Below are 21,522 nucleotides of genomic sequence, written 5' to 3' on the forward strand. Positions count from 1 at the left end.
GGCTATATATAGTGTGAAAAATAATACTCCTAAATAAAATTAAGGGGCTAATTGTACATCTAATAAAAATATTTGGCCCTAATTTTTATAAATTTTTGGTATTAAAATTTAATTTATAAATATTTTATATATACAATATATATGCCAAAATTTTCCAAAAATTGTGAATAATACAAAACTACAAAGAAATGGTATAAATAAAAGACCTATTATTTTATAAAAATAAAAATGTGATTTTTGTTGGGTTTTTAACACCCAATGGGGCCCGGAAAAGTCATTTATCGCAAAACGAGAAAATTTATAAAATATCTAGATGTTCAGAATAATGCGATGGTAAAAGCCGTTTGATGAAAAATAAGGCCCATTATTTTATTTGAAATACTGGCTTTAAAATCATGGTTTGGGTCGTAAAACGTTTGAAATGAAAATGATGAATGTAAAATAAAATATCCGAGGAATATCTTAAAAATACAGAAATGACCCGGAATACACGTAACACGTAACAATTTAGGGTTTAACAGATAATTACACATAAATGACATATTAATACACATAATTTATTATAAATGTGATATAATACAACGTAAATTTCCCAGTCGTTACATGTATTCACTGAATGAAAGGTATCTGGTGATTTTGATGTGGTCTCGTATCGTAGGGTATTTTTTATATAATATAACCAAGTGTTTGGTTTTTCAGAACTTGCAAGTAGAAAGAAATCATGGGTTTCATTCTCAAAAGTAAAGGTTTACCAAGTGTGGTTTATCGCATAAAACATAATACCATAATCGTGGAAGAAATATCAAATCTTTACAACATATATAAGAAAGGATTTAGGAACTTTCCTTAAATCCGGTTCCAACTCACAGCTCAGTCTCATACTTCATACTCCACAATCTATGCATATCATACCTCACGGATAACCTCTGACTATTCTGTATTCACTGCACATCATTGTTTTCTCGACTTATTCCTTATTCATTTTGCGACATCATTTGACCTTCTGTACATTTTTGACATTGCACGTCTCGTCTAGATCCTATACGAGATTAACACAATACTATAATCACTAAACAGTCTATCGACTTTAACTTATAACTATCAAACCCCAAGTCTATACCCCCTTCGTATATAAATATCACGTATCTCGATAAACACTTAACACGTAATCAAAACTCAACTAATATAATTCTTCTGATTTACTGATGAGGATCAAGGAATGAATATGTTAATTGGGATTTGGCTATGTGTACTTGTTGTGATGTTCAATTGGAGAGGACGCAACCATTGGTTGTGAAGCTTACTTGGACAACAAGGAATAAAGGAGCGATGCACGAAGTTGGACAAGTAGCTGATTATTATATAATATAAATATTAATTAGAATTTTGCTTGCAAGTTTTTATCTTTCACTTGAAAGGGTTTTTCTTATTTTAAGCACTTAGGATTTTATTTTCCTATTTGGATTTGGTTTTTGTCTTTTTTCTATTCGGGTTTGGTTTTTAAATTTGTTTCCTGGAAGGATTTAGATATTGGCTAATTCAAGATGATATTGAATTTCTCTTGCAATCCTATTGGGTTTGGCTTATTGTCTAAGCCTATAAATACCCCTCTCATGTAATCTTTTAAGGGAGACAATGGATGATATAAAACTTCTATTTTGAGATAAACTATGAGTAGTTTTTCTTTCTCTAAACTTCAATTACTGAATTGTTTTGAAGATTAGATTCGAATTACTTAGTTTCTGGATTGATCTAAGCAATTTGAGATTTGAAATTCACGTTTCTGGATTGATCGTGTTCTTTGAAATATCCTCTTCTTCTCTTATCCTTTTTCTTCTTCTTCTTTTCTTTCTTTGTGGAGAGATCCACATCAATTTGGTATCAAGAGCCAAGGTTTTTTCTCCAATTTCTTAATTGTTGGGAGATCTAGGTTTCAAAAAAAAAATTTACTATTCACGACTTACTGTTCACGAGTATTGTTCACTGGTACTGTTCACGAGCACTGTTCACGCGCATACTATTCACGCGTACTGTTCATCAGCACTGTTTATCAAGTTTTTTAACAGATTTTTCTTATGGCTACAGATGAATTGCTCAGAAAATTACTTGGAAAATTGGATGAGATTGATAAACGTACTCAAAAGCTTGCTAATTCAACGGAATCGAGGTTTGATGAATTTTATAAAATGTTAGTTAAGGTGAAAGATAGTGATGAAGTCTATGATCCTGGTGTAGAGCTTGGTTATTTTACAGTTTTGGGTAGCATAGATGATTTTTTTGAATGGGTTACACAAGTCGACAAGATTTCTGTTTATACTGGTTGGACTGAGATGAGAATATTCAAGATTGCAGCGCTTAAACTTACAAAGAAAGCAGGCTTGTGATTTGATAATCTATACATTAAAAGAGTTAGATCTGGAAAAGAAAAGATTATGACTTGGACATCTCTGAAGAAGAAACTTCATGCAAAATATATTCCTTTGCATTATAAATTCGAATGTATAATGAAGATGACATCCCTCTCTCAAGGTATTATGAGTATACTTCTGAATTTTATAGATTGCGTCTTATTTGTGACTTGGAGGAGACGGAAACAATGAAAATTGGAAGATTTATTCGTGGATTGAATTTGCCTATTTATCGAAAGGTTAAATCAAGTCCATATATCTCATTTAATGATGTATGCAATCTTGCTTTGGAATTTGAATCTTTTCAACAAAACGAGAAATTGAAGTCTTCCCCTCACGAGTTCACTCTTTCAGAAGAAACTAAAGAAGAAGACTGTGTCGGTGTGGAGAATGTTGTGGATCTTGTTGTTGATTACCAGGTATTACGTGTGGCGACTACATCAAGTTTCGACTATCAATCAACAATTAATCAAACTATTAATTCACTATTAATTCCCCCTGTTATGTTATTTCAATCAAAAGATGGTTCTTGCGGGTCCAGCCGACAGGGCCTGTCAATAGAAGAAAGACGCTGTATGTGTCTACAGGGACACTCTAAGGGCAGGTATCATACTCCCCTTTCACCCATTTATCCCTGTTCTGCTAGCTGATGTGGGCATCAACCCTTGCCAAATCCCTTCAAACTCTTGGAGGTTGATTCTTTTCTACTTGTCACAATGCGCCAAGCAGAACGTCCCTACCTCGGTTGTTGTGTTCAGAAAGATCTTTCAGTTCAAGAACAACCCCGACAAGAATCTGGGGTGGGTTTCTTTGAACCAACGCCCCACTGTTCCCCACATAATGAATGGGAAGTCCACCCTCGACAATAACTTGGGGTGGAAGAAGGATTTTCTGTACGTGCTTTGGGAGGGCGGTGATTGGGGCACCCTCTTTCGTTCATCTTTTGGGCTAGCTGTGGATGGGAGCCCGAATGATATAGTTTTATCTGAGGAGACCAGAGCCTTTAACCTCCTTACTCAAGATAATGGGACTTCCCACTCTTGGGATCTTATCAGGGAGACCGTCCTTATGGAACGCGGCTTTTCTCCCTTCCTAAAAAAAGTATGTTTCCTTCCTTCTCTCCAGTTGTCTTCATTTCTCCCACTTTTTACTTTGCTAATTTCTCAATTCACTTATCTTATTCGTTGCAGTTGCTGAGAAGATCGAAGAGGCTACAAAGTCTAAAGACCTGGAAACGGCCAGGATGAAACGTACCGGGAAGGTCTTCAAGGACCCGCGCCTTGGGGATCGCTTCCCAGAGTTCCTTCTCCAGGTGAAGGAAGGAGACGAGGAAGGCCCCAGCCAACCTCTACGTACAAAAAAAACTAGGGGCTTTCTTCCAACCTTCCTGGGGAATCCGGGGAAAACATTCGATTGTTGGCAACACAACGCTTTCCAAGGAATGGTGTATGCATTCCATTTCCCCTGTAGATTATCACGATCTTGTCCTTCAACAGGACGTGGAGGCTAACGAGCTTTTTGGAGCTCAGGTCTTGGCGACGGTACTTTCTTTTGGTGTCCATGGTTTTCTATCATAATTTTTCCTATTTCTTACCTTTCCTTTGTCTCTTGTAGGAGAACGTCCACTTTCAAGGGGCAATTCACCAAGCTAAGGCTTGGAAAGTTGGTCTGGAAGACACAAACAAGAAGCTGGAGGAGGCTAACCAGCAGATAGAGGCTCTTAAAGCCCAACTTGCCTCCTCAACTTCCGACCTTGAAATGGCCCGGGCTGAGATTGTTATTCTCAAGGCCCAGAAGGACAAGTCCTTTGATGGCTGGATGGATACTCAAGAATTCAAGGACTTAATGGTGGAGCATGATGCCCTCCTTCATCCAGTCAGCTACAAGGAAGGCTGGGACGCTGCTGTGGAGGCTATCCAGGAAGAGTTTCCTGAGGTCCTTGAACAATCTTCCTTCCCTTTCCCTATGCAAGTCCCAACACTTGGGGGCGTTGCAGATAAGCTCGCCAATCTGATTAAGGATGGCCCTTCAGTGTCCCCGGTTAGAGCGCCATCAGGAAGCCAGGGCCAAGGCCAAAAAAGAAAGGAGCCTGAATCCAGCTCTGAAGAGGAGGAATCTTCTTCTGAGGAGGAGATCGAGCATATTATAAAGAGGGCCATGGTAGAAGAGCCTCCAAAACCAGCATCCCCTATGGCATCCAAAGCGTCTGAGGGTAGTTCCGAGGAAACCTCTGCGGAGATTTCTGAAGAGACTTCCGAGGGACCGACTGAAGAGACGTCCGAGGAGACTTCGGATAGTGGTTCTGAAGAATCCGAGCCTTCTAAGGCCTAAGTTCTTTGCATTATTATGTATTTTTATTTTTAGACAATATCCAACTTTGTAATTGACTTTTGCTATTTTCACTTGTATTGTCCAAGTATTATCGTGTTTTTTCAGAGTTTTCAAACTCAAGTTTATAACTTGGTTCTATCCTTCACAATGTATCAATCTAATAGGCTAGATTAAGCTGAACGCTTTTTATTATAACTTGGTATTCTCGATACCTTACATGAGATGAGTTCAACCCTGATAAAACTAAACATATCCTATATCGAATATAGAAAGATCTTAAGCAAACAACGCTTCAAGGTGCTTTTAAACCTACTCGTCATTCTGACAAGTGAGAATTGAGCTTTAACTGTTTTACACATAGTAAACCTTCAGGTTTTGGGCATGCTAAGTTCTCGGGACTTCAAAACCATCCATAGTCTCTAGCTTGTAGGTTCTTCTACCCTGAACGCTCTTAACCTTGTACGGCCCTTCCCAATTTGGGGCAAGTTTCCCTTTCTGCCCTACACTAGAAGTTTCCACCTTCCTCAAGACTAAGTCACCTTATTTGAAGAACCTTTCTTTAACCCTTAGGTTGTAGTAGAACAAAGCCTTTTTTATGATATTCCACTATCTTCGCATGTGCCTCATCTCGTACTTTATCAATTAGATCCAGGGCTAACCTTTGCCCTTCCTCATTTTCCTCAGCATTGAAAGCTTGAGTCCTGGGGGAGGAATGTGATATTTCTACAGGAACAACTGTTTCTGCCCCATATGCTAACATGAAAGGAGTTGCTCTGGTCGTCACTCTACATGTAGTCCTATAGGCCCATAGTATTGGGAGTATCTCATCCACCCAATTGTTCCTCGACTTCTCGATCCTCTTCTTTAGTCCATCCAGGATTATCTGATTTGCCACTTCCGCTTGCCCATTGGCTTGCGGATGAGCCACAGAGGTGAATCATAATTCAACTTCATTCTCCTCATAATACTTCTTGAAGTCCTCATTGTTGAACTATGTTCTATTGTCAGTGACCAGGATGCGGGGAATTCCATACCAGCACATGATATTTTCCCATAGGAATTGTGCAACCTGCTTAGTTATGATTTTGGCCAAGGGTTTGGCTTCAATCCACTTAGTAAAATAATCAATGGCTACAATCAGGAACTTCCTTTGTGTCGTGGCCATGGGGAAAGACCTAAGTATATCCATTCCCCACATAGCAAAGGGGATAAGTGAGTTGATGGATGTTAGGATCTCGGGGGGTTGTCTAAAGACAGGTGCATGCTTCTGACAGTGGTCACACTTCTTCATATACTCTTTGGCATCAGCCATCATTTCTGGCCAATAGAAGCCTAAACGACTTATCTTATGAGCTAGTGCTCTGCCCCCCAAGTGTTGTCCACGGATACCTTCATGTACTTCTTCAAGAGCCAAGCGTGCCTCATCGGGCCTGAGACATCTTAAGTAAGGAACCACATAAGATCTTTTATACAAAATCCCATCTATCAGGGAGTATCTTAATGCTCGAACAGACAACTTCCGTGCTTCAGTAGCATCGTTTGGCAACCAACCGGTTTGAATATGGGCCTTGATGGGATCTATCCATGATGTCCCCGTAACTATAGGATCTACAAGCTTAACATCAATGCTCCATGTCTTCAGAAAGTGGAAGTATACACTTCCTGAACTTTCCTCTATTTCAGATGAAGCAAACTTAGACAATGCATCTGCCTTAGCATTTTCCTCCCTTGGAATGTGCTCAACATGGCATTCATCGAATTAGGTCATCACAGCCCTTACTAGGCGGACATACTTAGCCATCGTATCATCCCTTGCCTCGAACTCTCCCTTTACCTGGGATATGACCAGCTTCGAGTCTCCACGGACTTTTAGGTTCTTGACTCTAAGTGTCCCTGCTAGGCCAAGACCAGCTATCAGAGCTTCATATTCCGCCTCATTATTTGTGGTCGGGAAGTCTAACTTCATGGCATACTCAATCAAGAACCCATCAGGGCTTTGTAAAACCAAACCTGCTCCACTTGAATTTGTTTTTTATGCTCCATAAAAATAGAGGACCCAATATTCCTTCTCCTTATCAACTTCCTTATCTTGAGGTATTGTATCTTCTTGCCCCCCCCCGACTTCTTGGTCGGGTATGGTACCTTCCTGCCCCCGACTTCTTGGTTGGGTATAGTACATTCCACCATGAAGTCAGCCAATTCCTGGGCTTTTATTGCCATTCGTGGCTTGTATTTGATGTCGAATTCTCCCAGCTCTATTGCCCATTTGATCAGTCTCCCACTAGCCTTGGGACTATGAATTATATTTCTCAAGGGCGGATTTGTTAGCACCTCAATTTGATGAGCCTGAAAGTAAGGATGTAACTTTCTTGAAGCCATTACTAAAGCTAAAGCAAACCTCTCAATAGTTGAATAATTTAACTCAGCTCCATGCAGAATTTTGCTGACATAGTATACGGGTTTCTGGATTTTCAGCTCATCCTTAACCAATACAGCGCTCAAAGCATTCTCTGAAACGGCCAAGTACCAGTATAAAACTTCATTCAAAGCTGGCTTGGCCAACAATGGGGCCTGGGCCATATATTTCTTTAATTCCTTAAATGCCTTCTGGCTTTCCTCACTCCATACAAAATCCTTAACCTTCTTTAAAGACTTGAAAAATGACAAGCACTTATCTCCAGACTTGGAGATGAATCGTCCCAATGCAGCAACCCTTCCAGTGAGCTTCTAAACATCTTTGATAGTTTTTGGTGGCTCCATGTCCAGGATTACTTTTATTTTATCGGGATTGGCCTCGATTCCTCTCTTGGAGACCATCAATCCCAAAAACTTTCCAGACCCTACTCCGAAAGCACACTTCGTAGGATTTAACATCATCGTATGGTATCTTAGGACCTCAAAAGCTTCCCTCAAATGGGTTCTATGATCAGTCTTTACTAGACTCTTGACTAACATGTCATCAACATAGACTTCCATAGTCTTGCCAATAAGATCCTTAAAAAATTTATTTATCAACCTTTGATAGGTGGCTCCCGCATTTTTGAGACCAAATGCCATAACAAGATAACAATAAACACCAACGTTAGTGATGAATGATACCTTTGGAATGTCATCCTTGTGCATTTTGATTTGATTGTATCCACTAAACCCATTGATAAAGCTCAGCATCTCATGTCCAGCAGTGGAATCTATCAAAGTATCAATTATTGGCAACGGAAAACAGTCCTTAGGGCATGCATCATTCAGATCCGTGAAGTCTACACACATCCTCCATTTTCCATTGGCCTTCTTCACCATACTAGGGTTTGCTAACCATTTTGAAAACTGTATCTCCTCAATGAAACCAGCCTCTAAGAGCTTCTCAACCTCCTGTTTTATAGCTTCTTGCCTTTCTGGAGCAAAACTTCTTTTCTTTTGCTTCACTGTCTTCCGATTTGGGTCCACATTCAGCTTATGAGTAATCAGTTCCGGGTATATGCCTGGCATATCAGCTGCTGACCATGCAAACACGTCACTATTTTCTTGCAAAAATTTCACCAACTTCCCTCTAAGGGGCTCCTCGAGTGTGGCTCAAATGAAAGTCACCTTCTCAGGATCCTCTGGGGCTAAAGGAATCGAAACCAAGTCTTCTGCTGGCTTTCCTCTTTTCTCATCATTCTCTCGGATATCCAGATCTTCAATAGGAAGAACCTGCCCCCCAACTCCATCTGCCTTTAAAGAGGCCACATAACAACTTCTGGCCATTTTTTGATCTCCTCTCTCTTCTCCGATCCCATCCCGGGTGGGAAATTTCATAACTGAATGGTAGGAAGAAGGGATTGCCTTGAAGGCATGTATCCCTGTTCTTCCCATGATAGCGTTGTAAGTCGAACTAGCCTTCACCACCACAAAGTCCAACATTTGAGTTGCTTGCCTTGGTTCCTGTCCTATGGTTGTTGGCAACTTGATAATCCCTTCCACGGGGCACTCCACTCCCGCAAATCCATATATCGGCATGTCGGTTGGGGTCAATTGGGAGTCATTATATCGCATCCTTAAAAAGGTGTCATGGAGCAAGATATCCACTGAAGCACCATTATGCACAAGGACCCTCCTTACCGGGTTGTTCCCTATTATCGGGGTTATGACCAGCGGGTCGTCATGGGGAAATTTCACACCCTCCAGATCAGAATCATTAAAAGACATTGTTACTCCTGTCCTGGCCTTCTTCGGGGCTTCCCCAACAATATGTATAACTTCTTGTTAGGGCGAAAACACGCACTAATATTCACGCAAGTATACGCGTTCGTAAGTAATATAGAATACTTTCTAGTTCGTTCCCTCAGAGACTCAGACTAAATTATTGTCTAATTAAACTCACTCACCAATGTATGATTACTTCTCAATGTTAAGATAATAACACTTAAAATTGTTGATCAAATATTAACTATAATTAACTACTTAATTAACCACTTAACTAACACTTCAAATTATCAATAATAAAACACTCATGAGATCACAACTTCATTATTACTTCCTTCTATAGCCATTGTTATTACATTTAGCATGTGACAGTGATGACATTAATCGAATAACACGAAACTGATAAAAGCCAACTTTCATTGTACTAATACCATTCTACCAAGCATCCACAATTAAGATAGAAGTTGAATAGTCATCAATTATGTTGAGTTCCTATATGTCTACAGAAATTGACAACACAACGATTTAACCACAAGTTATTCCTTTTGATTACATAGGGCAAATAAAACTGTTAGAGTTACCCACTAATCATGCACAACGTACATGAACCTATGCTAGCATGGCAAGTTCTAAATCTCAAGATCCACCGTCGCTTCACAAGAGATTAACACCCTATCTTATATGTTCGCGACGCACATAAGACGAATACGCGCAACCAATACTAGATATCATGCAATCATCACACACTAAAGTATTAAACAATTAACTAAAGAATTCCATAATAAATCCATTGTAACCCCATGATCACGATTAGCCCATAATAGAACTCATCGCCATCATGGGTTCATATGAAATCATGATAAACAAACACAAGAAAATAATAACTAAACTAATTATATTAAAACAGAGTACGTCACAAGAGTAAATAAGTCAAAGCAAGAAAACTAGCATCCAACGTTACAACGAAACAAGAATCACAAGAATATATGCTTCCTCTTCGTTGCGGTGTGCTAAATCGGTCTTCTTCCTTATCTCCTTCGCTTCTTGCGTAAAACACAATCTAAAACATAATCTCCTTAATACTCTCTATGAAAACGTCTCAAATCTACCTATATAATAGTCCCATAAAACTCAGATTACATAGAAGTTGGAAGCCACACAGAAGTAGAAGTCTAAAATAATTCAGTTTTATCCCCGACCTTGAGCGGCCGCTCAGCATTTCTGCGCGGGCGCGCAGGCTACTGCGCGGCCGCTCAGCATTGCTGCGCGGGCGCGCAGGACCCTACTGGAAAAATTCCAAGCTTGCTCCGTTTCTTCGCCGTAATCTGCCCATTCCTTTCCTCTCGCAATGGTGAACACATGCCAAGGCTTATTCTTGATGATTCCTCCCCCGAAATGCAACTAATACCCTGAAATGCATAAACACTAGAAAAACGCATTAAATACACAAAATACTTGATTTCAAGACACCAATTTAAGCCATTTTAAGACGTTCTAAGTGGTATAAAATGCCACTTATCACACCCCCAAACTTAAATCGATGCTTGTCCTCAAGCGTCACAGACTCAAAACAAATAAAAATATGCATGAATGCAATCTATATGAAAATGCAACGATCCCCCTTACTACAATTAACCAACCAAATTGTCACATCTCAACGAATGCAGTTAGACATCTAAAGATCAATAAACTCATGCAACCGGACAAACAGCCAGAAACGTGGTGTGTGCGAATGCTTAACAGATATGCTTCGGAACTAGACCAATTACTATGACTAGACTATCCTCAAGGCAATCCTACGATTATACAAAGAATAAAAATTCTAGGCACAAAGTGATATACAACACTACAAGAACTCTGGAGCTTACTACAGAATTGTGCTTTTTATTTACAACTCAAATGCTTATTTGACCGTGCAATGAGTAAGGTCCACAAAAGACTTATACAATGGTATCCATGTAACGAGTGTTAGGTTAGCGGATCCCAGACTCTAAAAGCCTTAGGTCACTAGGCACAAAGTCCCCTAAGAACTTAATAACTCGAATACCAAAGAGCCCACTCTTGATCAATTATGCAATTTTTTTTTTTTATAACTTCTGAGCAAGTGCGTTTCGCTCCATCTTACTCAACCCTAGACTACTCGCAACATAAGCGAGCCGGCTACTAGCCATTTGACGCCTAGCCACAACTAGCAACAACTTCCATATTTTTTTTTTCTCCAAAAATTTTTTCTTTTTCATGTTTTTATCACTAAGAACCTATAATCGAATTCTAAGCATAATAAATAGATTGACCTTGAAAATAACCAAATCATAACAACAATCTAGCCCTTACGCATTCTTTAAGACTCAGTGGACTTACATTTATTTCTAGCATGCATATCAACCTACACAACTTAACATCACTTTAATGCTATCACTACACTCGCATCAATATCACAATTCAGTCGATAAATCATTGCAAAAGGGATCATAGTAAATGCATGAGCTACATGACATTCATAAAAAAAAACTATATGGCATAAATTATGCAACTATATGAACTAACTATCATGAATATGCAACTAAATGACACACACATAATATTCCTTTAACTACCACCCCCAAACTAAAAATCTTCACTGTCCTCAGTGAAAGTAGTAGAAAGAAACACAGGGTATACCTACTCGGAGTCATCATCATCACCCTCAGCGGGTGGAGTATCAGGCAGCGGGTATGCAGAGTCCTCACCAAAAACTGGCCACTGGATATCAGCTCCAAGGCCTCGAAAAGCAGTCCCTAACGCAAGGGTGAGCTCCTGAGCAAACCTACTCTGCGTCTCATACATGGCATCCATCCGCCGTGAAAGCCTCCTATACTGGGCATCACCCATCCCAGCACCCTCCTGAGCTCTCGACGAACCAGCCTCACCATGCCCTGGCCTAGCCATAGTAGCACCTCGTGCTGGACGCCCTCCTGGAAGACGATAACTCAGCCCATGCTCCTCAGGCTCACCACCGGTCCACTCCTACATCCCATTCAGAGTGCCAGAATCTATCAGAGCTGCTGGCAACTGCAACTGCTCATGAGCCGGCCAGTTCACTCCCACTGCTCGGCATAGCTTCATAACCGTGGATGCATAAGGGATGTTCATATGCTTTGCTCCCCTCAAAAACTTCAGAATTCCTTGGTAGATAAACTCACCAAGGTCCACATAGTATTCCTCATTCAGAATTCCCCACAACAGCTGTGCTCTCTCAACTGTGACCTCGTGTGCATGTGAAGAAGGCAAAATATTAGCACATATAAATGCATTCCATGCACGGGCATACCTGTTCATGGCGATCGCCGGAAAGTGACGATACTCATTATTGGCTGGACTGCGGTTCCAAACTGTGCCCGGTCGACAGAGAGTCGCACAAATCAAATCCAAGTCAAAATCCTCAGCAGTCTTTTCATTCCAGTTCTCCTCCTCGGGCTTCCTCTCTCGCTGTCCAATCACACGGCGAATTGCCGCAGGATGATAATCAACCGTCAGCCCACGGACTACAGAAAACCCATTCTTTTCAGCCTTCGCATTCGCGTAGAACGCGCGAACAACGCGCATCGGTACTGCTTCGGGTGACTCACAAAAAGCTATCCACCCCTTCTCTGCAATCATGGGCAACAACTCACCATCCCTCCCTGATGGTAAAAACCCCCTCTCCTTCAGAATCGGCTTCCCCAACAGCCTAGTGTACTCCTCCTCCGCAGCTCTGTCAGTTAACCGAGGCCTTGCAGCAGTGCCTCTCGAAGAATCAGCAGTAGGAACTGTGCTGCTGCTGTCAATAGTGCGTGCTCTCTTGGGTGCCATTGATTCGTGAATAGAAGTGTGTAAGAACTGATTTTTGATGTTTGTGAGAGGGTTTAAGTGTAGGAAGTTTTGTGGGAGATATGTAGGATAGGTGTATGTATATATAGGGTATGGATTAGATTAGGGTTTGGGAATTAAGGGTTAAAATGATGGGGTTGTGGAAACAATTCGTGGGTTTATGGGCTAAAACTGTTTTTGTGTTTTTGTTTTTTTTTTTTTTTTTGTTTTCTGAACTGCAAAAAATTTTCTGGAACTCGACCCCCGCCGCTCAGCATTTCTGCGCGGGCGCGCAGCAAGCTGCGCGGCCGCTCAGCATAGCTGTGCGGGCGCGCAGAGGGTCTCTGGAATTTTTTTTTTTCAGCCCCTGTTTTCTGATTTTTTTGTGTTTTTGGATAGGTTATTAACTTCTAAGGGTTCCTGTAACAACAATTCATGGGTTGCCTCCCACGCAGCGCTTCTTTTTCGTCATTAGCTTGACGTTCCGTACCTTTCTCAAGTTGTCAACAAAATGGCACTAACCACCTCTCGGTTTGCCATGTCCCCATAGTAGTGCTTCAATCGCTGACCGTTAACCTTGAATGCTTGGTCCGAATCATTCTAAAAAATTTCCACCGTTCCATGTGGAAACACAGTTTTGACAATAAAAGGTCCAGACCACCTTGATTTCAACTTCCCAGGAAAAAGTCGGAGCCGAGAGTTGAATAAAAGAACTTGTTGCCCTGGCACAAATAACTTAGGATGTAGCTTCCTATCGTGCCACCTCTTCACCTTTTCCTTATACATTTTGTTATTCTCGTACGCTTGAAGTCGAAATTCATCAAGTTCATTAAGCTGAAGCATTCTTTTCTTACCAGCTGCATCTAAATCCAGGTTCAATTTCTTCAATGCCCAGTAGGCCTTATGCTCAAGCTCCGCTGGTAGATGACATCCCTTATCGTACACCAACTGAAATGGTGACATCCCTAGTGGAGTTTTGTATGTTGTTCTGTAAGCCCAAACAGCTTCATCGAGCTTTAAAGACCAATCCTTCCTTGACGGACAAACAACCTTCTCTAGAATGCGCTTTATCTCTCTGTTAGACACTTCCGCTTGACCATTTGTTTGCGGATGATAGGCAGTAGCTACTCGATGATTCACATTATAACGCTGCATCATAGAAGTGAACTTACGGTTGCAAAAATGCGATCCTTCATCACTTATGATTACCCGAGGCGTTCCAAACCTTGTGAAAATTTGCTTATGAAGAAAATTTAGTACTACCTTTGCATCATTTGTCGGTAAAGCTTTAACTTCGACCCATTTTGAGACATAATCGACTGCCAGCAAGATGTACTGATTATTGCAAGACGAGATAAAGGCCCCATGAAATCGATTCCCCACACATCAAAGACCTCGACTTCAAGCATCACATTTAATGGCATCTCATCCTTCCTTGACAAATTTCCCACTCTTTGGCAACGATCACACCTTAAAACAAACTGATGAGCATCCTTGAACAAAGTAGGCCAGAAAAAACCTGCTTTCAGAATACGAGCTGCCGTCTTCTCACCTCCATAGTGTCCACCATAAACCGTGGAATGGCAGTCTCGTAATATCCCCTTCGTCTCACAAAACGGAATACATCTCCTGATGATCTGGTCAGCTCCCTATCTAAACAAATATGGTTCATCCCACATATACCACTTCACCTCATGCAGAAACTTCTTCTTTTGCGCGGATGTCAAATTAAGAGGCATTATATTGCTGACAAGATAGTTTACAATATCTGCAAACCATGGTTCTTCCTCCTGAATTGCAAACAACTGCTCATCCGGAAAAGATTCATTGATTAACGTCCTATCTTGTGAAGTAGAATCGGGATTCTCCAACCTAGAGAGATGGTCAGCTACTTGATTCTCGGTACCTTTTCTATCTTTGATCTCTAACTCAAATTCCTGAAGTAAAAGCACCCAACGAATGAGTATCGGCTTCGAATCCTTCTTAGAAACCAGATAGCGAATAGCTGCATGATCAGTGAATACTGTTACTTTCGTACCAAGCAGATAAGATCGAAATTTCTCAAAGCCAAAGACTATAGCCAAAAGCTCCTTCTCAGTAGTGGTGTAGTTCAATTGGGCACCATTTAAAGTCTTACTCGCATAGTAGACCACATGGAAGAGATTTTTCTTGCGCTGTCCCAGAACTGCACCTACCGCATAATCACTCGCATCACACATCATCTCAAACGGTTCTGTCCAATCTGGTGCTGTAATAACTGGTGCAGTGATCAAACTCTTCTTGAGAGTCTCGAATGCTGCTAAACATTCATCATCAAATTTGAAAGGCACATCTTTCTCAAGCAATTTGCACAACGGCTTAGATATCTTTGAAAAGTCCTTGATGAATCGCCGATAAAAACCCGCATGACCAAGAAAACTACGGATTCCTTTCACAGAATTGGGTGGGGGAAGATTTTCAATGACTCCCACCTTGGCCTTGTCCACCTCCAGACCCTTGCTAGAGACCTTATGCCCAAGGATAATGCCTTCACGCACCATAAAATGACATTTCTCCCAATTAAGCACCAAATTAGTTTCCACGCATCTTTTGAGTACGGCGCGCAGATTATTCAAACATTCATCATATAAGTGTCCAAAGACGGAGAAGTCATCCATGAACACTTCGACGTTATTTCCAATCATGTCAGAGAATATAGCCATCATACATCTCTGAAAGGTGGCCGGGGCGCCACATAACCCAAACGAAACTCTACGAAAAGCAAATGTGCCAAATGGACAAGTGAAGGTAGTCTTTTCCTGATCCTCTGGTGCAATACAAATCTGATTATACCCAGAATAACCATCCAGAAGACAAAAATACTCATGTCCCGCCAATCTGTCAAGCATTTGATCAATAAATGGAAGAGGAAAGTGATCCTTCCTTGTGGCTTTGTTCAATTTCCTATAATCCATGCATACTCTCCATCCTGTAACTGTTCGAGTAGGGATGAGCTCATTCTTTTCATTTGCGACCACAGTGATACCTCCTTTCTTAGGTACACATTGTACGGGGCTTACCCACGAGCTGTCAGAAATAGGATAAATGATGCCTGCATCTAGCCATTTCAGAATTTCTTTCTTCACCACCTCCTTCATGATGGGATTCAGTCTTCGTTGCTGTTCCACAGTTGGCTTACTACCTTCCTCTAGCAGAATTTTATGCATACAATATGAAGGACTTATCCCCTTGATGTCTGCTATGGTCCATCCTATAGCCGATTTGAATTCTCTCAAAATCCTTAAGAGCTTGTCTTCCTCACTACCTGAAAGGTCAGCTGAAATAATAACAGGTAACGTAGATGAATCACCTAAAAAAGCATACCTCAAGTGTTTAGGTAGTGGTTTGAGCTCCAAGGTAGGTGCTTCCTCTATTGATGGTTTGAGCTTCCCTTCAGCATTCTTAAGGTCAGAAGTACCAAGAGATTCAAATGGTATGTCCAACTTTCGCTTCCAGGGAGAAGCGTTCAGATATTGTAATTGCTCGTTGCTATCTTCATCATCACTGTCAAATTCCCCCACTAAGGCCTTTTCCAATGCATCAGACATTAGCATGTGCTCGAGTTCCGAAGTAACCGCGGAATCAATCACATCCACTTTTAAGCACTCCTCATCTTCTGTAGGGAATTTCATTGCCTTGAATACGTTGAAGGTCACATCCTGATCTTGGACCCGCATAGTAAGTTCCCCTTTTTGCACATCTATCAAGGTACGGCCAGTAGCCAAGAAAGGCCTCCCCAAGATTATGGGAATCTTCTTATCTTCCTCAAAATCCAGAATAACAAAATCTGCTGGAAAGAAGAGCTTATCCACCTTGACGAGCACATCCTCAACGATGCCCCTTGGGTAAGTAATGGAACGGTCCGCCAATTGTAGCGACATGTATGTGGGTTTTGGATCAGGCAGATCCAGCTTTTTAAAGATCGACAAGGGCATCAGATTAATGCTTGCTCCCAAATCACAAAGGCACTTGTCAAAAGTTAGATTGCCAATGGTGCAAGGAATGGTGAAGCTTCCTGGATCTTTCAGTTTTGGTGGTAACTTTTGTTGCAGAACCACGCTGCATTCTTCCGTGAGAGCAACGGTTTCAAGGTCATCCAGTTTCACCTTCCTTGAAAGAATAGTCTTTATAAACTTCGCATAACTAGGCATTTGTTCCAGAGCCTCAGCGAAAGGTATATTGATGTGAAGTTTCTTGAACACCTCCAGAAACTTCCCGAACTGTCTATCCAGCTTTTGTTGCTGCAATCTCTTAGGAAAAGGTGGTGGAGGATAGAGCTGTTTCTCCCCTGTATTAGCCTCAGGCAGAGTGTGTTCAACAGTAGTCTTCCTTGGTTCCACCGCTTTCTCCTTTTTCTTAGATTCTTTATCTCTAACTTCAGCTTCTACTTCTTTTGCCTTTTCATCCTCAGCTACTTTTCCAGACCTTAAGGTAATAGCCTTGACTTGCTCTTTAGCTTCCTTCCTGCCTGGTACTTCCGTGTCACTGGGAAGAGTGCCAGGTTGACGATTGAGCACTGCATTGGCTAATTGACCGATTTGATTTTCCAAGGTCTTGATAGAAACCGCCTGACTCTTGCACAACAGCTTAAGTTCCTCAAAATCAGCACTAGTAGGTGCAGCTGCACTTCCCTGTTGAGGATATGATTGCCTTGTAGCATTCTGCTGTGGTTGCTAGAATCCAGGTGGGTTAAACTGTTTACTCACCCCTTGCTGATATGGTGGCTGAATAGCATTCTGATTATTCCCCCAGCTGAAATTTGGATGATTTCTGTTATTAGGATGATAGGTCGCTGGCACAGGCTGCTGTTGTCGCTGATAATTATTCACATACTGAACAGATTCGTTGACAAGAGAACACTGATCCGTAGCATGAGAACCTGCACAAAGCTCACAAACCATAGCTATTTGATTAACTCCATACGTAGCCAGAGAATCAACCTTCATTGATAGCGCTTGGAGCTGGGCTGCAATAGCGGTGGCTGCATCAACTTCCAGAATACCTGCGACCTTGCCTGACGTCATCCTCTGAGTTGGGTTTTGATGCTCATTTGCAGCCATCGTCTCTATAAGATTATATGCCTCAGTATAGCTTTTAGCCCATAAGGCGCCTCCAGCTGCTGCATCGAGCATGGGCCGAGATTGGGCCCCCAAACCATTATAAAAACCAGTGATTACCATCCAATCCGGCATTCCATGATGTGGACATTTTCTCAACATTTCCTTGTAGCGTTCCCAAGCCTCGCACATAGATTCTGTAGGTTGCTGCGCAAACTGAGTAAGAGCACTCCTCATAGCAGCAGTCTTTGCCATTGGATAAAACTTTACCAGAAACTTTTGCGCAAGATCTTGCCACGTAGTGATGGACCCAGCTGGTTCAGAATGTAACCAGTCTTTAGCCTTATCCCTCAGTGAGAATGGGAAAAGCCTCAACTTGATAGCCTCATCAGTCACGCCATTATACTTAAAAGTGCTGCAGATCTCGACAAAATTTCTTATGTGCATGTTGGGGTCTTCAGTTGCCGCTCCTCCAAAAGAAACAGAATTCTGCACCATCTGAATAGTGCCCGGCTTGATTTCAAAGGTGTTAGCTTGAATAGCCGGATGAAGGATGCTTGACTGAATATCATCAATTTTAGGCCGAGAAAAATCCATAAGAGCTGGATCAGCTTGAACAATACAATCTCCCATGGTTACTGGTTCTTTCTGCTCAGTTCCTGAATCCGAATCCTCAAAATCTAACTTTTCCGGAATATCAAGAACTTCGTCTGTCTCCTCAGTTGTATCTAAAGTCCTCTTACGAGCACGAGAACGAGTTTGCATAAACGCTTGCTAAAGTACCTGAAACACAACCGAAAAGAGTAAGTAACTACTACGTCCTAATCACTGAGTCCTAATGACCAATGATGATAAGTACATAAACTAAACAAATACGCCGAGTCCCCGGCAGCGGCGTCAAAAACTTGTTAGGGCGAAAACACGCACTAATATTCACGCAAGTATACGCGTTCGTAAGTAATATAGAATACTTTCTAGTTCGTTCCCTCAGAGACTCAGACTAAATTATTGTCTAATTAAACTCACTCACCAATGTATGATTACTTCTAATTGTTAAGATAATAACACTTAAAATTGTTGATCAAATATTAACTATAATTAACTACTTAATTAACCACTTAACTAACACTTCAAATTATCAATAATAAAACACTCATGAGATCACAACTTCATTATTACTTCCTTCTATAGCCATTGTTATTACATTTAGCATGTGACAGTGATGACATTAATCGAATAACACGAAACTGATAAAAGCCAACTTTCATTGTACTAATACCATTCTACCAAGCATCCACAATTAAGATAGAAGTTGAATAGTCATCAATTATGTTGAGTTCCTATATGTCTACAGAAATTGACAACATAACGATTTAACCACAAGTTATTCCTTTTGATTACATAGGGCAAATAAAACTGTTAGAGTTACCCACTAATCATGCACAACGTACATGAACCTATGCTAGCATGGCAAGTTCTAAATCTCAAGATCCACCGTCGCTTCACAAGAGATTAACACCCTATCTTATATGTTCGCGACGCACATAAGACGAATACGCGCAACCAATACTAGATATCATGCAATCATCACACACTAAAGTATTAAACAATTAACTAAAGAATTCCATAATAAATCCATTGTAACCCCATGATCACGATTAGCCCATAATAGAACTCATCGCCATCATGGGTTCATATGAAATCATGATAAACAAACACAAGAAAATAATAACTAAACTAATTATATTAAAACAGAGTACGTCACAAGAGTAAATAAGTCAAAGCAAGAAAACTAGCATCCAACGTTACAACGAAACAAGAATCACAAGAATATATGCTTCCTCTTCGTTGCGGTGTGCTAAATCGGTCTTCTTCCTTATCTCCTTCGCTTTTTGCGTAAAACACAATCTAAAATATAATCTCCTTAATACTCTCTATGAAAACATCTCAAATCTACCTATATAATAGTCCCATAAAACTCAGATTACATAGAAGTTGGAAGCCACGCAGAAGTAGAAGTCTGAAATAATTCAGCTTTTTCCCCGACCTTGCGCGGCCGCTCAGTATTTCTGCGCGGGCGCGCAGGCTACTGCGCGGCCGCTCAGAATTGCTGCGCGGGTGCGCAGGACCCTACTGGAAAAATTCCAAGCTTGCTCCGTTTCTTCGCCGTAATCTGCCCATTCCTTTCCTCTCGCAATTGTGAACACATGCCAAGGCTTATTCTTGATGATTCCTCCCCCGAAATGTAACTAATACCCTGAAATGCATAAACACTAGAAAAACGCATTAAATACACAAAATACTTGATTTCAAGACACCAATTTAAGCCATTTTAAGACGTTCTAAGTGGTATAAAATGCCACTTATCACTTCTCGGGCATACGCTTTCCTGGAGTTCTTGGATAATCCAGCAGCAGTTGGTCCTCCAAAAATTGTGTTTATCATAGGCCCTCGGGGTCACGGTTCCGAAGATTGTATTTATTATCGGTCCCCTAGGTTGGGGATTTCGCCCCTGATCTCCTTGATCTCTTATTCGATCGTCAAAGTTTTTTCTCACATTATTGCTCATGTCTCCTCCATCTCCAGTGTACTTGTTCAATCCCCCTTTTCTAATAAGGAACTCAATTTCATCTTTCAGTTGCCTACACTCATCGGTGTCATGACCAACATCCTTGTGAAATCTACAATACTTGCTCTTATCTAACTTGGCAGGATCGGCCTTCAAGGGATTAGGCCAACGAATATCTCGATCTTTCTCGATTTCCATTAAAATTTGGCTCCTTGGAGCATTCAGCTTAGCATACTCAGTGAATTTTTGTCCAGGTCCTCCTCTCTTCGGAGTTGAGTCAGGGTTTTGCTCAGTTCTTGGATACTTGTCCTTAGCGATGTATTCCAGATCGGTCATCCGCTTCTTGCCTCCAGCGGGCTCGTTGCTCACGACTGTCTTCCTCATACTCTCTTCCACCTTGATGTACTTCCCTGCCCTATCCTGGAGCTGCAACATGCTTTCAAGGGGCGTTTGGCCAAGGACATTTTGAAAAACTCATCCCAGGTTCCCTGTTGTAGTGCTATCATGGCTACCTTGTCATCAAGGTTCGGGACTTTTAAAGCTTCTTTCGTGAAACAATTCAGGTAGTCACTTAAGGATTCCTTTGCTCCCTGCACAATGCTAATGAGGGATGCTAAAAATTTTTCATGCACTCTCCCACTGATGAACTGCTTAATAAAAGCCTGACTTAATTCTCTAAAGGACCCAATAGAGTTTGGAGGCAAACGACTATACCATCTTTGAGCCATACCCGACAGAGTTTTGAGGAAAGGCCCGACACTTAATAACGTGATTTACGGGCTGTAGTAACAATCCATTAGAGAATGTCCTGACATGATTGATGGGATCTCCAGTGCCATCATAAGCTTTGATAGTGGGCATCTTGAACATCTTTGAGATATGGGCATTCATTATTTCTTCAGTGAATGGTGGGGTAGGATCATCAGGATCTCCAAGGGGAAGAAGATTGCTTGGATCAGCCCTTGGGACAACAGCCCTTCTCTGTGTTGGACCATCCAGGTCTATGATAGAGCGAGGATTCCCCCCCTTAGAGGTAGTGGGGGTCTGGTGTTCTGGTATGCCTCCAAGTCGCGCTTCAGCCTTTGAATCTCAGCTTCATGAGCCCTGA

The 21,522-nt window shown here is 41.3% G+C and overlaps 1 non-coding gene across 1 annotated transcript; it reads left to right on the forward strand.

Moving 5' to 3' along the window:
* Positions 1-17,978: 17,978 nt before the first annotated feature.
* On the forward strand, positions 17,979-18,085 carry LOC141662630 (small nucleolar RNA R71). Its single transcript, XR_012550736.1, has one exon. It is a non-coding gene; the product is annotated as a small nucleolar RNA R71 (small nucleolar RNA).
* The last annotated feature ends 3,437 nt before the right edge of the window (positions 18,086-21,522 follow it).

The sequence above is a fragment of the Apium graveolens genome, chromosome 5, assembly GCF_009905375.1.
Source record: "Apium graveolens cultivar Ventura chromosome 5, ASM990537v1, whole genome shotgun sequence".
Taxonomy (NCBI): Eukaryota; Viridiplantae; Streptophyta; class Magnoliopsida; order Apiales; family Apiaceae; genus Apium; species Apium graveolens.